We start from the raw sequence: 14739 nt of genomic DNA, 5'->3' as shown, positions 1-14739 counted from the left end.
GGATGCCATAAACATCAGTATACAAATGTCTATTCAAGTTCCTGCTTTCAGTTCTTCTGGATATCTTCCCTAGTAACAGGATTACCTAATCATAAGGCAACTCTATATTTAGCCTCCTGTGGTTCTGCTACATTGCCCTCTGGAGGAGCTGAACCATTCTGCTCCTCTACCAACATTGAGCAGGTAAACCTCTCTCTCCACATTGTCTCTAGCATTTGACTCTTTCTGTTTATTTATTTATTTATTTAGAATCTGCAGATTTTTTTTAGATCTATCCACATAGCATATATTCTATCCAAAATATACAATCAGTGTCTCACAGAATCCTCAGTTGTACGTCCATCATCATTTTCAATTATAGACAATTTTCATTGATTCAAAGAGAAAAATAATAGATAGACACACCCTACCAAGAGAAAACCCCAAACACCCCATATCTCTTACCCCCCCATCTGATTATTTATTCCTGGTATTGATGTGGTACTAGTAAGGTATTCCTATTAAATAGAGTCCACAGCATGCAATAGGTAGTTTTCCCCATGTACCATGTTATTATCAACTCTTTGTACAAGTGTCACACATTTGAAATAGTTCATGCAAGAACTGACTTATATTCGCAGTGCTAATCAGTGAGATATGTGACTTTAAACACCCCTTTCAATCATTTTCACCTTCAATATGGCACTATTATAATCCCAATAAAAAATAACCATCACCTCTATCGATTCCCAAACATTTAAGTTCAACCTTATGTTCTATTCATGAACACAGAATGTCTTTCTACCTCTTTAGGTCTTCTTTGATTCCTTTTAGCAGAGTTTTATAATTTTAGGTGTACTGGTCTTTTACATCCTGGTTAAGTTTAGTCCTAGATACTTGATTCTTTTAGCTGCTATTGTGAATAGAATTATTTTTCTTAATCGCCTCCTTGGTTAGGTCATTAATAGTGTATAGAAACATTACTGATTTTTGCACATTAAGCATCTATCCTGCCATTTTGCTGAATTTATTAGCTCAAATAGCTTTGTCATAGATTTCTTGGGATTTTCCAAATATAAGATCATGCCATCTGCAACTAATCTGAGTTTTACTTCTTCCTTTCTAATTTGGATTCCTTTTATTTCTTTTTCTTGCCTAATTTCCCTAGCTAGAATTTCTAGCCCAGTGTTGAATAATAGTGGTAACAGTGGGCATCCTTGTTTCATTCCCAGTCCTAGGGGGAAAGATTTCAGTTTCTCACTGTTGAATATGATACTGCCTGTGGGTTTAGTCATATGTGCCCTCTATAATATTGAGGAAGTTTCCTTCAATTCTTACCTGTTGAAGTGTTTTTATTAGAAAAGGATGCTGAATTTTGTTGAGTACTTTTTCAGCACCAGTCAAGATGATCATGTGGTTTTTCTTTTGCAATTTGTTAATGTGTTGCGTTAAATTAATTTATTTTCTTGTATTGAACCACTCTTGCATGCCTGGTATAAACCCCACTTGGTCATGTTGCATAGTTCTATGAATGTGCCTTTGGATTTGATTTGCAAGTATTTTACTGAGAATTTTTGCGTCTATTTCATTAGGGAGATTCCTATAGTTTTCCTTTCTTATAGTATCTTTATCAGGTTTTGGTATTAGAGTGATGTTGGCTTCATAAAATGAGTAAGGTAGTGTTCCTTTTTCTTCAAATTTTTGGAAGAGTTTGAGCAGAATTGGTGTTAGTTCTTTTTGTCATGTTTGGTAAAGTTCCCCTGTGAAGCCATCTGACCCTGGGCTTTTCTTTGTGGGAAGGTTTTTCATGGCTGATTGAATCTCTTTACTTGTGATTGGTACGTTGAGGTCTTCTATTTCCTCTCTAGTCAGTATAGTTTATTTATGTGTTTCTAGGAAATTGTCCATTTCCTATAAGTTGTCTAGTTTGTTGGCATGCGGTTGTTCATAGTAATCACTTATGATTTTTTAAATTTCTGTGGGGTCCATGGTAATGACCCCCTCCTCTCACATTTCTGAGTTTTCAAATTTGCATTTTTCTCTCCTTTTGACTTTGTCAGTCTAGCTAAGGGTTTGTAAATATTGTTGATCTCAAAGAACCAACTTTTAGTTTCATTGATTATCTCTATTGTTTTTTTTGGGGGGTCTCCATTCCATTTATTTCTGCTTTAGTCTTTGCTATTTATTTTCTTCTGCTTGCTTTAGGGTTAGTTTGCTGTTCTTTTCTCTAGATTCTTCAGTTGTGCAGTTAGATCTTTGGTTTTAGCTTCTTCTTCCTTTTTAATATAGGCATTTGGAGCTATAAATTTCCCTCTCAGCACCACTTTCACTGCATCCCATAGGTTTTGATATGTTGTATTCTCATTTTCATTCATCTCCAGGTATTTACTGATTTCTTTTGCAATTTCTTCTTTGAACCACTGATTGTCTAAGAGTGTGCAGAAAAAAATATTTGCTGAAAAAGTATTATTTCTCTAACTTTACTTGAAAGAGTAGCTCAATGTAGCCTCTGCTTGAAATTTTCAGGGAAAGCAGCTGAGTTTAGAGAGTAAATAAGGTCTACCTAGAAATGAATGCCCTGCTTTGAAAGGTTCCAGTGTAACACAATTATATCTTCCTTTTAGAATTAATTGCAGTGTGAGACAACATACAATATACAGCATTTAATTTTGCCTACCTCACATTTTGTTGCATGTTTTCAAAATAAAAAACACCTCTCTCTTTTAAACAAATTATGAACTAGAGTCCTTATTTTATACATTGGGGTCACTGTCTGTGTTATACAGTTTTATGTGTGTTTGTTTTTTGAATTTTCATTGTGATAACAGATCTATAACACAAACACTCCCATTTTAACCATTTTCAAGTATACAATTCAGTGATGTTAATTATGGTCACAATGTTGTATTTCTGTTTGGAGTGATGGAAATAATGGGTGGTGGCGATGGAGACCTGTTGTTTCAAAAATGACATGATGAGTGGGGCTGTGGGCTAGTGTGAATAAGAAGCCCTCTGGATGGAGCACAGAGTGGTTTTTTGTTAAAGGCAATTTAGACAATGGTTCCCATATGTGTGTAGGCTTTCTTCCAGGGTAAATTCCAAGTCCCTTGCATGTAGTGTTATCTGGACTTCTCACAATACAGGAAAATACTTGTAAGCCACTAGGAGTCAGACTACACTAATGTTGACTGTAAATTTTAATAGCTGCTGTTATGGTGATTATGCTAAGAATTAACTAATAGTTGGATTTATACTAACAGATCAGTCAGCAAAAAAACACCACAAAGACTGTTGGGGAAGAGCCTGAGAGAAGGTGTAAAAAGTGAAATGTTGTTTACATATGGAAAGTCATCAGGAAATAAGGAAAAATAGAATTAAAAAAAATAAAATGATTGTATGCTTGACTCTACCACTGAGGATGTCCAAAACGATAAGCATTTTTAAAGGAGGTAGCCCACTCCCTGCTCTACCCTCCTCTTAAAAAACATGCCAACCTCTCAGATTTCTCACAAAATCTTCCAAGAAATGAAACTTGTGAGGCTGACTAACAAAGTGAAGCTAAGCTCTAGCTCTCTCTCCTTCTTTCTAAACACGTGAGTCTGGCATAGCAGCATTATACAGAAATGCAGGAAGGGATATGTATGGGTGTGTACCAGGTGTGGACAAATGAAATCTAAGAATACATTTGTGTGATTACTCAATTTTCTGAAAACACAGAACCCTGGCTCTTTTTTTTTTGGTCCTGGAAGAAATTGGTACTCTCAGCAAATTCTCTCCTGGAGATCCGCAATCTTTCCCTTTTACTCATACCCCATCCCTAGTTCTCCTTTACACTCCCTGTGTTGGTTTGAAAGTATGTATGCCCCCAAGAAAAGCCATGTTTTAATCAAAATCCCATTTATAAAGGTAGAATAATCCTTATTCAATACTGTATGTTTGAAACTGTAATCAGATCATCTTCCTGGAGATGTGACTTAATCAAGAGTGGTTGTTAAACTGAATTAGGTGATGACATGTCTCCACCGTTTAGACAGGTCTTAATAAGTTTCTGAAGGCCTATAAAAGAGGAATTTTGGAGAAAGAAGGAGATTCAGAGAGAGCAGAGAATGCTGCAGCACCACGAAGCAGAGAGTCCACCAGCCAGCGACCTTTGGAGATTGGAAAATGCCTCCCAAGGAGCTTCATGAAACTGGAACCCAGGAGAGAAAGCTAGCAGATGACACCGTGTTCGCCATGTGCCCTTCCAGCTGAGAGAGAAGCCCTGTGTTCACCATGTGCCTTCTCACTTGAGAGAGAAACCCTGAACTTCATTGGCCTTCTTGAATCAAAATATCTTTTCCTGGATGCCTTAGATTGGACATTTCTATCAACTTGTTTTAATCGGGACATCTTCTCGGCCTTAGAACTGTAAATGTGCAACTTATTAAATTCCCCTTTTAAAAAGCCATTCCGTTTTTGGTATATTGCATTCCGGCAGCTGGCAAACTAGAACACTCCCAGTTCTCTCTTCCTTTCCATTTCAAAACAAAAAAGATCAGAGATCACTACTATACTTTAAAGAAAATCCACCTACGCTAATATAGTTACTCTCCAAGATATTTACAATTTAAAGACTCTTGCAAAATGTGTGGTTTTATTTCCCATTAAAATAGTGTTTCTGCCACAGCAGAACATAGAAAGGAAACAAGAGACTTTCCTTGGTCTAAACTATATACATCTAAGACTGCCCCCAAAGCTAAACCTATCAACAATCCATTCATCCATTCAGCAAACAAGTGTCACACACCTATCAGGAGGAACAGTAGTCCTCTTGCATTATTTCACGTACTTCTCACAAGAATCTAATGGAATTAGATACTGTTATTATTCCTATTTTACAGACGAAGACAATGAGACATAGAGAGTTAAATTAAAAAAAAACACACACACACAGCTAATAAGTGGCAGAACAGGGACATGAAGACAGCAGTCTGACACCACACCTGTCCCTCTAACCGCCGCACCAAGTAGCACCTATCAGTTTTCCTACATTTCTTCTGAGGCGGATCAAAAGCAGTGAGTCTCCACCCAATGTGGAGACCAATTCTTGAGACACCAGCGTTTCAAAGAGAGAAAGTTTATTGCTATGTGTGAAATAGAGATCAGATGGCCTATCATCCTAAAAGTTTATCTCCCTGAACTGCAGTAATTCTTACAGTTTCATGTACCAAAAGATGGGCAGGTTTTAGGATAATGAGCACAAAATGGCTCCAGATGATGTAATTAGAGGTAGTTCCTCCAGGTGTGGTATATTGAAGTGGCTAGAGAGAAGTACCTGAAACTGTAGAGCTGTGTTCTAGTAACCTTGTTTCTTGAAGATAACTGTATAATGATATAACTTTACAACATGATTGTGTGATTGTGGAAAACTTTGTGTCTGATGCTCCTTTTATCTAGGGTATGGACAGATGAGTAAAAGAATGGATACAAAATAAACAAATAACAGTGGGGACAAAGGCTAAAATAAATTGGGTAGGTGGAAATACTAGTGGTCAATGAAAGAGAACGGTAAGGGGTATGGTGTGTATGAGTTTTTTCCTTTTTCCTTTTTTTTATTTCTTTTTCTGGAGTGATGCAAATATTCAAAAAAGTGTCCAGGGTGATGATACACACTATGTGATGATAATTGTGAGACATTAATTGTACACCATGTATGTAATTTTTGTATGTTAAGAATATTTGTATGTTTGTATGTTTTAATCAATAAAAATTTAAAAAAAAAAAGATGCCTGGAGATAAAGCTAGTGGAATTTCCATGTGCCTTTCCAGCTAAGAGAGAAACCCTGAATGTCATCAGCCTTCTTGAACCAATGTATCTCTCCCTGGATGCCTTAGTTGGGCATTTTTATAGCCTTGCCTTAATATGGACATTTTCATGGCCTTGCAACTTAATAAAATCCCCTTTTAAAAAGCCATTCCATTTCTGATATATTGCATTCTGACAGCTTTTACAAACTAAAACAATAGGCTTGTGTGGTGGGTCACCTTATCAGTACCCCTATTTATATGACTAACCAGAATGTATCCAATTGTCCCTGGGAAAGTAGCAGTCTTTTCTCTTGGTGCCAGGTGCCATTTCATGTTGTATCTGGTAAACCTTTGGCCTAGTCAGAACTTATTTGATTGTTTTCTTAAGGTGTTTTGGCATCCTACTAAGTGTTAAGTAAAGAGCAGATTCTGGATCCAGGAGAGACAGAGACCAGTGTCCTGGTTCAATTCTTCAGGTCATCACCTGACAGACTGGTACAGACATACATGTGCCCCACCCCAATATACTACTTACTCTCTTCCTGCCAGAGCCTGGGATCAGGCACCCACACTGGGAATGCTGACTGGCAATGTGCCATGCCAGAGAGGAGGTGAGGAAGAGCCAGTAAATGCTCTACAAGATTTTCTTCCATTTTTTTTCTTTTTCTTTCTTTTTTTGGAGTGGGGGGTGGAGTGTGCATGGTCTGGGAATTGAACTCTGGTCTGCTGCATGGAAAGCAAGCATTCTACCAACAAACCACCCACGTACCCGGTTTTCTTCCATTTTTAAGTTCCCTTTTCTTGATTCTTAAACTACTGTACCTACCATTAACTGTGGTCTTAAACACTGAGAAACTTGGTTCTACCAGTTTCTGCTGTTACTGTGGGGGAACAGAACTCTGGAACTTCTTACTCTGTCATCTTGCTGATCAATGAATGCTTCCTTAATTATTCACAGTAAAATTAAGGTTACTTACCTATCATAATCAGATACTTAGTGGATGCTAACCAAGAGAAGGCCTGGAGGAAAACTTGGACATCCTCTAAAACTTAGTCTTTTTAATGAATTCATTCTCCATTTAGTTGTCAAATTTTCCCACTGCACACCAGAAGAGGGTGCAGATATTGCAAAAGTTGCTGCATCTAGCAATTTAGAGAGCTATGTTGTCTACTTAGAGACAGAGTGTGTGGTTCAAAGTATTGTCTGGCCTTATTTGGAAATGGGTCCTTGTAGATGTAGTCGAGTTAGGATGAGGTCAGATTGGATTAGGGTGGGCCCTGGTTCAAAGACTAGTATCCTTAGAAGAAGAGAGAAATTTGTAACACGGGCACATGGAGAGGGAAGATGGCCATATGAAGATGGAGACAGAAATTGGAGCAGTGTAGCAATAAGCCAAGGAATTTGAAGGATCATAGGCAACCACCAGAAGCTGTGAGAGGCAAGGAAGAGAGCCTGGCCTTGCTAACACCACGATTTTGGACTTCTATTTGCCAGAACTGTGAGGAAATAAATTTCTGCGTTTTTTTTTTTAAAGTATTGTCTGGCAGGGTGGAGCAGTAGAGTTTCATGATTTCTAGTCATGATACCAGACAAAGTTGGTGAATTCTTTGCTCAGTGTACTCAAACATCCAATTCCCGAGACACAGGAGTTTCAGAGAGTTTATTGCCAATCATGAAGTAGGAGATCAGATGGCCTATCAGCCCAAAAATCTGTCTCCCTGAGTCTAGGGTATTCAAGGTTTATAGGGATTCTAACAAGAGGAGATGAAGTCATTAACAATTTCAATAGCAAGTGTAAGCAGAAAAGAAGAGAGACAGGGTTATCATTTCAATATTAAGTATACATAGGGCTGAGACTAGGCTAGAATAACCATTATAACAGTAAGTGTAAACAAGGGTGAGAACAGTTGAGTTTCAGTAATTTCAGGTATTAACTATTGGCTATTTTATAAAATAGAAAGAAAAAATATATAATGATTCATTAATCATAATCATTTGTTAATTCTTAACTTCTCGATTACAATCAGATTAGAAAATAGAATGTGTGACATGAAAGGAGGGGAATCAATATTGTGTGGCTAATACATACCTGGCTAAATGCCAGTTTGGAAGGGCAAAAGGTAGGGCAAACATAGAGTTGGGAGAAGAAAGGAGGAAGTGAGCAGGAGTGATCTTAGAGGAAATTTGTAAACTAAAGGAAACCAGGGTAGAAATCTGGAGTGGTCATGATACCCCATTTGGAAATATGGAGGGAGGCAGTGCAAACAAAGACTAAATGAGTTTTCACAGAAAGAACACTGAGTTTTTTGGGAGCCCTGGGCTCTTGACTCAGACTTGATACTAACTAGTTGTGTGGACTTGGTTGAATCACTTAGTCTCACTGGGTCTTAGGCTCCCCATTTGTGAAATGAATGGTTTAATCTAGACTAGAGATACTCTTAACTCAGAACTTTTATAAATGCTATTGCTGAATGACTTTATCAAAAGTCAAAAACAAAAAAAAATATCATGGGAGAATTAAACCATTCAAATTAGTGATGCCTACTAATAATTTAGTAATCCTTATCTCGGGTAAATAGCTTTTTCTTCTCTAATCTAGAGTGTGTTTTTATCTGGTATGAATTTCCCTATTGGATTTCAGATGCACTTTCTATCACAGTAGCTGATGTTTGTATAATATAAATTGGCTTTAGTATTTCGCAATTTGTCCAAACAAAAGCTCTGAATACAGCTGTCAAAACTTGCCCAAGGAGACAGAGCTCATAAAGAGAGAGTAAAGACTAGAAATGTGGGCATTTTTACTTTAGGTCCTGGGATTTACTGCTAATGTGTCCAACAGCCTGGCATACTTACTTAAATACCTTGTTTCCAGCAAAAGACTTGCAGATATATATTATGGACTCCCAGACAGAACAGGACAGTAGCATTTTTCATGTGTAAAACCTTTAATCTCTTGCCTTTATTCCCTATATTTTACAAATATTTGAAATTAAAAAATAAAGGCCAGTCATTCTATTTTTACAAGGTTTTCTCAGGAGCATGGGATATAATCAATCTTTTCAAGTAGAAAGACTTCCCTTTGCAAGTATTTTTTATCTTTAATATACTGCTACTGTACAAATTCTGATATTATTCATGTTTCTTAGGTAATCTCAATTCACAATAATTTATATACTAAAAAGTTTATGTATTCCCTCTTCTTGATGAGCAGCACAATCTCTCAAAAACCTTACAGTGGGATGTAAAAAAACTTGAGTTGCAACCCCAAATCATTTCTCATTTCAACTGTGTCTCTTAGTTGCTGACAACTTGGGAATGTTTCAAGAGTAGAATAACAGAACATTGTATTCCCTCCAGAGGATGTTAGGGGTGATATTAATCTACTTTCCAGAGAAGAGGCTACTGCCTATTTTTAGCCCCAGGAATGAATGACCACTTCTTCATTTAGTCCTAGGGTAGAGTGGGGGTGGGAGGTGGGATAACAAAAGAGTTTAGAGCATTATGTTGAAGATTAGGAAGGCTTCTCAGTAGAAGTTAAAGTTCAGGTTCTTGGCTCCACAACTCAGAAAGTTTGTACCTTAACACAATGAAGAGTGACTGTGCCCACTTGGCATGTCTTCACAGTCAGAAAAAGAAAGGCAAGTTTTATCCCATGCTACCAGGAAGACAGTGTCCTTAAGTACTCTGCACACAGTCCCCTCCTCCATAAAAAAATGAATACAAGTTATCTCTTGGGATTGCTTTGAAGATCAAATTCTTAGTGTATAAATTCTCTGAGGACAAGACCTATGTCCTATTCACCTTGCATTCTGCCTGGTTTTCAGTGAAAAATCATGAAACGAATGAGTAAACATGTAGCAGAGGCTGACTCATGGCAGATAATTAATGAAAATGTGCTGCATGAATGGTTTATGTAAAGAGTCAGGAACTGGACTGACATGGAGTGCCCAATATGTCTGGTAAATATTTGTAAGAGAACTCTAAATCGACCTTCAGATCCTGGGTTACAAAATGGCTCCAGGCAAAGTGATACTGATCAAAGGCAGGGTTCTCCATCCTGTGCACATAATAGCTGATCTATGACACCAGGTGTTCTAGTTTGCAAGCTGCTGGAATGTTATATACCAGAAACAGAATGGCTTTTTGTAAAAAGGGGAATTTATTAAGTTGTAAGCTTACAGTTATAAGGCCATGAAAATGTTCAAATTAAAGCAAGATAATAAAATGTCCAATCTAAGGCATCCAGGGAAAGATATCTTGGTTCAAGAAACCAATGATGCTCAGGGTTTCTCTCTCAGCTGGAAAGTCACATGGTGAGATCTGCAAGCTTTTTCTTCAATGGCTTCCCCGGGACTCTGTCCATTCTGTTGACTCAGTCAGTTCTGGTGGCTCTAGTGGCTCTCAAACTTTTTCCAAAATGGTTCCTTCCCAGTGCCTGCCCATGCGAAAAAAAAAAACTCCCTCCCAAAGAGCTCCAGCAAACAACCTCATTCTGAATGGGTGGAGGCATGTCTCCATAGAAACCATCCAAACAAAGTTACCACCGAAGGTGCATGGGTGGTTCACTGGTAGAATGCTCACCTTTCATGCAGGAGTCCTGGGTTCAATTCCTGGACTATGCAACACCCCCCCCCACAAAGAAAAAGTTACCACCCATAATTGGGGGGGCCACATCTCCATGGAAACAACCAAACAACTCCCACCCAGCAATACTGAATGAGGATTAAAGAACTTGTCTTTTCTGAGATACACAATAGATTCAAACCAGTACACCAGGGTTTCAAAAGGAGAAATAATTTATTGATAAGGGAAGCAAAGAGAATAGCTGATCTATCTGCTTAGAATTTGCCTCTTGAAGTCTAAAGAGTTTAGGGTTTTTATGGATTCAAACAAGGGGAGGTAGAGTTGTCACCATTACAATAAAAAGTAAAAACAACTGCAATTTATAAATGTAAAGGAGTGGAGCTAAGCTAGAACTAAGCTAGAATACCATTACAATAACAAATGTGAACACCATAGGCAGCAGTTTATTCTGGGCTGACTCAGGTTCCTTCATTAATATTAAAGGGATTGTCTTTATGATCATAAGACTCTAAAGTTGTAAAATAGGATAAGAAGATACAAGGGGAGCCAGTCAGGAGTTTTTACAATTTGCAATTCAATGGGTTTCTGTAATTTCAGGTATTCCCTTTTGGCACTATCACAGTATACTAGAAAGTAAGAAAAGGCATCTGACACAGACTTCAAGAATGTACAGATTGGAAACTTAAAGGAAATAGGACGATAAAAAGAGGCCTAAGCTCTGACCATTCTGTTTCAGGCATGCTCCCTCTGTCTCAATGTTCCAATAAGCCCCTAGAACAGAACTCACCTGAATCCACCATTTCCCTTTTTTGTTTTAGATAAGAAATTCCAATTTCTCATCTAAATTTGTTAGTTGGTATTTTACTGCATTTGTATTGGTCAAGTGTTCCTAACTGGTTATTGACTATGGAAATTCTTTAAAATGAGAACACCTTTGGGTTTTATTGAGAATTTGAAAAGATTTCAGCTACGAGGCTACAAGAAAAAGATTTATTTTTATAACAGAGTCTGGCCTCAATATGATATAAAATTGGGGGAGAAATAGCCTGAGAATGGTCCTAAAATTGTCCTATAGAAAGGCAGAAATTGGATAAGATAATGTACATTCAATCCTTTATTTGTCCCTGTCAAAAGTATTTCTGTTGGTTTTTTGTTTTTTGTAACTTTCTATTTTTGTCTATGTATTTTCTCATACCTCCAGATGGTAATAGCAAATTAAAAAAAAAATAATGAGTTCTATTAAAGTTGCTTAAAATAGACACTCTACATAAATATATAAATTAGTACTTCTAAAGGAAAGAATGAAAAAAATTAAAAAAGAAACAAGAAAGTAGAAAAAGAAAAGAAATTAGTACTTCTAAAGTGGAAAAAAAAAGAAAGAAAAAGAAAAACACTCTGGGCAACAGAGTTCAACCCTTAGTTTTGTAATTACTTTAAACAAGCCTGGACATTACAAAGAAACTGCCCCTGGAATTTCCTTAAGGCAGTAGAAGACTTCCAGAGGGCTGCCACTGGAAAAAGCAAAGACATTTTCAATTTTCCAGGTCACTGTTTCATTTTTTAGTAAGCTGCCAGTGTGCAATATACCAGAAAAGGAAAGGCTTTTAAAAAGGGGAATTTATTGGTTACAAGTTAAAGTTCTAAGGTCATGAAAATGTCCAAATTAAGGCACCAACAAGAGGTTACCTTCACTCAAGAAAGGCTGGTGAAGTTTGGGGTTTCTCTCTCAGTTGGGATGGCACATGGTGACATCTACTAGCTTTCTCTCTGGCTTCTTGTTTCACGAAGCTCCCCTGGGGGCATTTTCATCTTCAAATGTCTCAGGCTGTGTGGACTTTGTTGGTTCTGGTTGCTCTGCTGGTTCTGGTGGTTCTAAAGCTTCTTCCAAAATGGTTCCCTCTTAAAGGGCCCGAATGGGTGGAGACACATCTCCATGGAAACCGTCTAATCAAAAGTTACCACCCACAAATGGGGAGTCACATGTCCATGGAATCAATCAAAAATCTCCCATCCAGCAATACTGAACGAGGATTAAAGAACTTGGCTTTTCTGGGTACATGACAAATTCAAACTGGCACATCTCACCCTTTGGACCCCCAAAAGAAATGTTCTTTCCAAATGCAAAATACGTTCATTCCATAACAATATCATAAAGGCTTAAACCATTTCAGTAGTGAAACAAATACAATATAAAGTACAAAATCTCATCAAAGTCAGCTACAGGCATGATCTGCCCTAAGACAAAATTCTCCTCAGGCTCTGGGCCTGTAAAACTCAGAGCAAGTTATTTGCTGCCAACATACAAAGGAGGGACAGTCATAGGATGCATATTCCCATTTCCATAGGAAGAAATTGGAATGAACACAGGAGTCACCAGACCTAAGCAGTTTCAAAAACCTACAGGGCAAACTCTATTAGATTTCAAAGTCTGAGAATGATTTATCTTTGGGCTTTAGAAAGCAGCATTCCCATCTTTTCCGAAGGCCTATGCAGTGGCCCACCTCTCTCTGAATGAGACCTTGGGGGACATTGGGGAGACCACCGTTTTCTTGGCTTCACTCTCTCCAAGCATCAGGGCTGTACCTGGGCTCTCTGCCATCTCTGGGAAACTCGTTTGACCCATCCAGAAAAACATGGTGGCATCCAGGCTCTTCCCAATCACCAAGGAATGTGCTTCATGCTCTCCAAGGCCTGAGGTAACACACAACTTTTCCACTGCAATGAGGTGGAAGGCCCATCCTCTGCCTTTAGGGCAAACTCACCCTCTCCAAGTGCTTGGGTGGGTCTGCTCTCCTGGCCCGAGGTTTCCTGGCTCCAGATTTTAACTTCCATGGTTCTGCCTCTGAAGACATTTTACCTTCACTTTATCTCTTTTCTGAGCCTTTTAGTCCAGACTGGCAATGGTTCAACTTATACAGATCCCATAACACTCTTGTTGGTTTTCTATGCAGTATGCTTGGATCATGCCCATCAGACAAAAGGAGCTTCCACAAATCCTTCCTGGATAACTCCATTTCCAATCCTTGCTTTTTCTGAAATGGCTTAATTGTTCCATGTTTGGTTAAATCCTCACATGGGGTCTTATTTTCTGGGGTCTCACTTCCTGGAAGCCCAGAATTTTCCAAACCATCAATTTCTGGTTTCTTTGTACCCAAGAGTTCAGTTCTCAACATATCTCTTTCCTGTCACATTTCACTATAAACTGCAAGGAGAAACTAGACTGCATTTTCCACATTTAGTTTGGAAATTTCTTCTGTTAAATTTCCAAATTCATCACACTCAAATTCTGCCTTCTGCTCTTCTTTGCCATCTTCCTGGTCTCCCAGTATCAGCAGCCACTGTAGGTGGAGCTCTGAAGTCTCATACAAGATCTATCCTGGACACTACACCAGAGCAGATGGGAAAGTTTTCCAATTTCTTAATGCAAAATGTGAGTCAGCATTCTTTTCCAAGAGGAACCCTTGGCAAATAAACTGGACTGTCCTCTATAGAAGAAAGCATCAAAAGGGACAGTCAGAAGAAATTCAAAAGAAAATAACCCACTGTGCAGTTAAATTCTAGAAGACTATCACCGGTGTATCTCTTGCTGATATCATGGCCAAGAAGAACCAGAAACCCAAAGTTAGAAGAGTTCAATGAGAACAAGCTCTCAGAGTTGCCAAGGAAGCAAAAAAAAAGGCTAAGCAATCATCTACAAAGACAGCAATGGCTGCTGCTAAGGCTCCCACAAAGTCAGCACCTAAACAAAAGGCTGTGAAGCCCATGAAGGTTTCTTCTCACCAAGTTGGTGGAAAACTTAAGTTGGCAGATCAGATTTTATTAAAAATCTGACTCAGACATGTGCTGGCTTTTTATACTTTAAACCAGGAGTATTTGAACTGCATGGTATAGTTGAACTACATAGTTAATAGGTCTTTTTTTTTTAAGTCATAGCATTATTCAAGAGTTTGTATCAAACTTTTAAATAAATTATGTTCTTGTTAAATAGCTTTAACTATTTTAAACTTTAAATATACTTTTCCATGAAATGGGAATACTTGCTAAATCCAAATTAATAGATCAGAAATAGGATCATTACTTTGATAATAAGCATTTATTCTGTTTTAGATTTGCTTTGCATTCCTTGGCATCTTATGTCTTACCATTAGCTGATACCTGGGCTAGAAAGTGCTTAAAACTTACAGCTATATCTATCTGCTCTTGTTTCCAGAAAACAAACAACACTATTCTTTTGAGAAGGGAGCTATTTTACCAATCCCAGAATAGCTTGTTGAGATGGGGATATGACAGAGCTATAGGTAAATTACAAAAGTGTCTGAGTAGTAGTCTGTTTATATTCAAGAGATTCAAGAGATGTATATATATATATACACATCTCTTGAATCTCT

The 14739-nt window shown here is 37.9% G+C and overlaps 1 pseudogene; it reads left to right on the top strand.

Moving 5' to 3' along the window:
• The window catches only part of LOC143656829 (large ribosomal subunit protein eL24 pseudogene), a 29411-nt pseudogene extending 15229 nt beyond the window's left edge, over positions 1 to 14182 (top strand).
• The last annotated feature ends 557 nt before the right edge of the window (positions 14183 to 14739 follow it).

This window comes from Tamandua tetradactyla, chromosome 15 (genome assembly GCF_023851605.1).
Source record: "Tamandua tetradactyla isolate mTamTet1 chromosome 15, mTamTet1.pri, whole genome shotgun sequence".
Classification (NCBI taxonomy): domain Eukaryota; kingdom Metazoa; phylum Chordata; class Mammalia; order Pilosa; family Myrmecophagidae; genus Tamandua; species Tamandua tetradactyla.
This window is presented reverse-complemented; position numbering and strand designations above follow the sequence as displayed.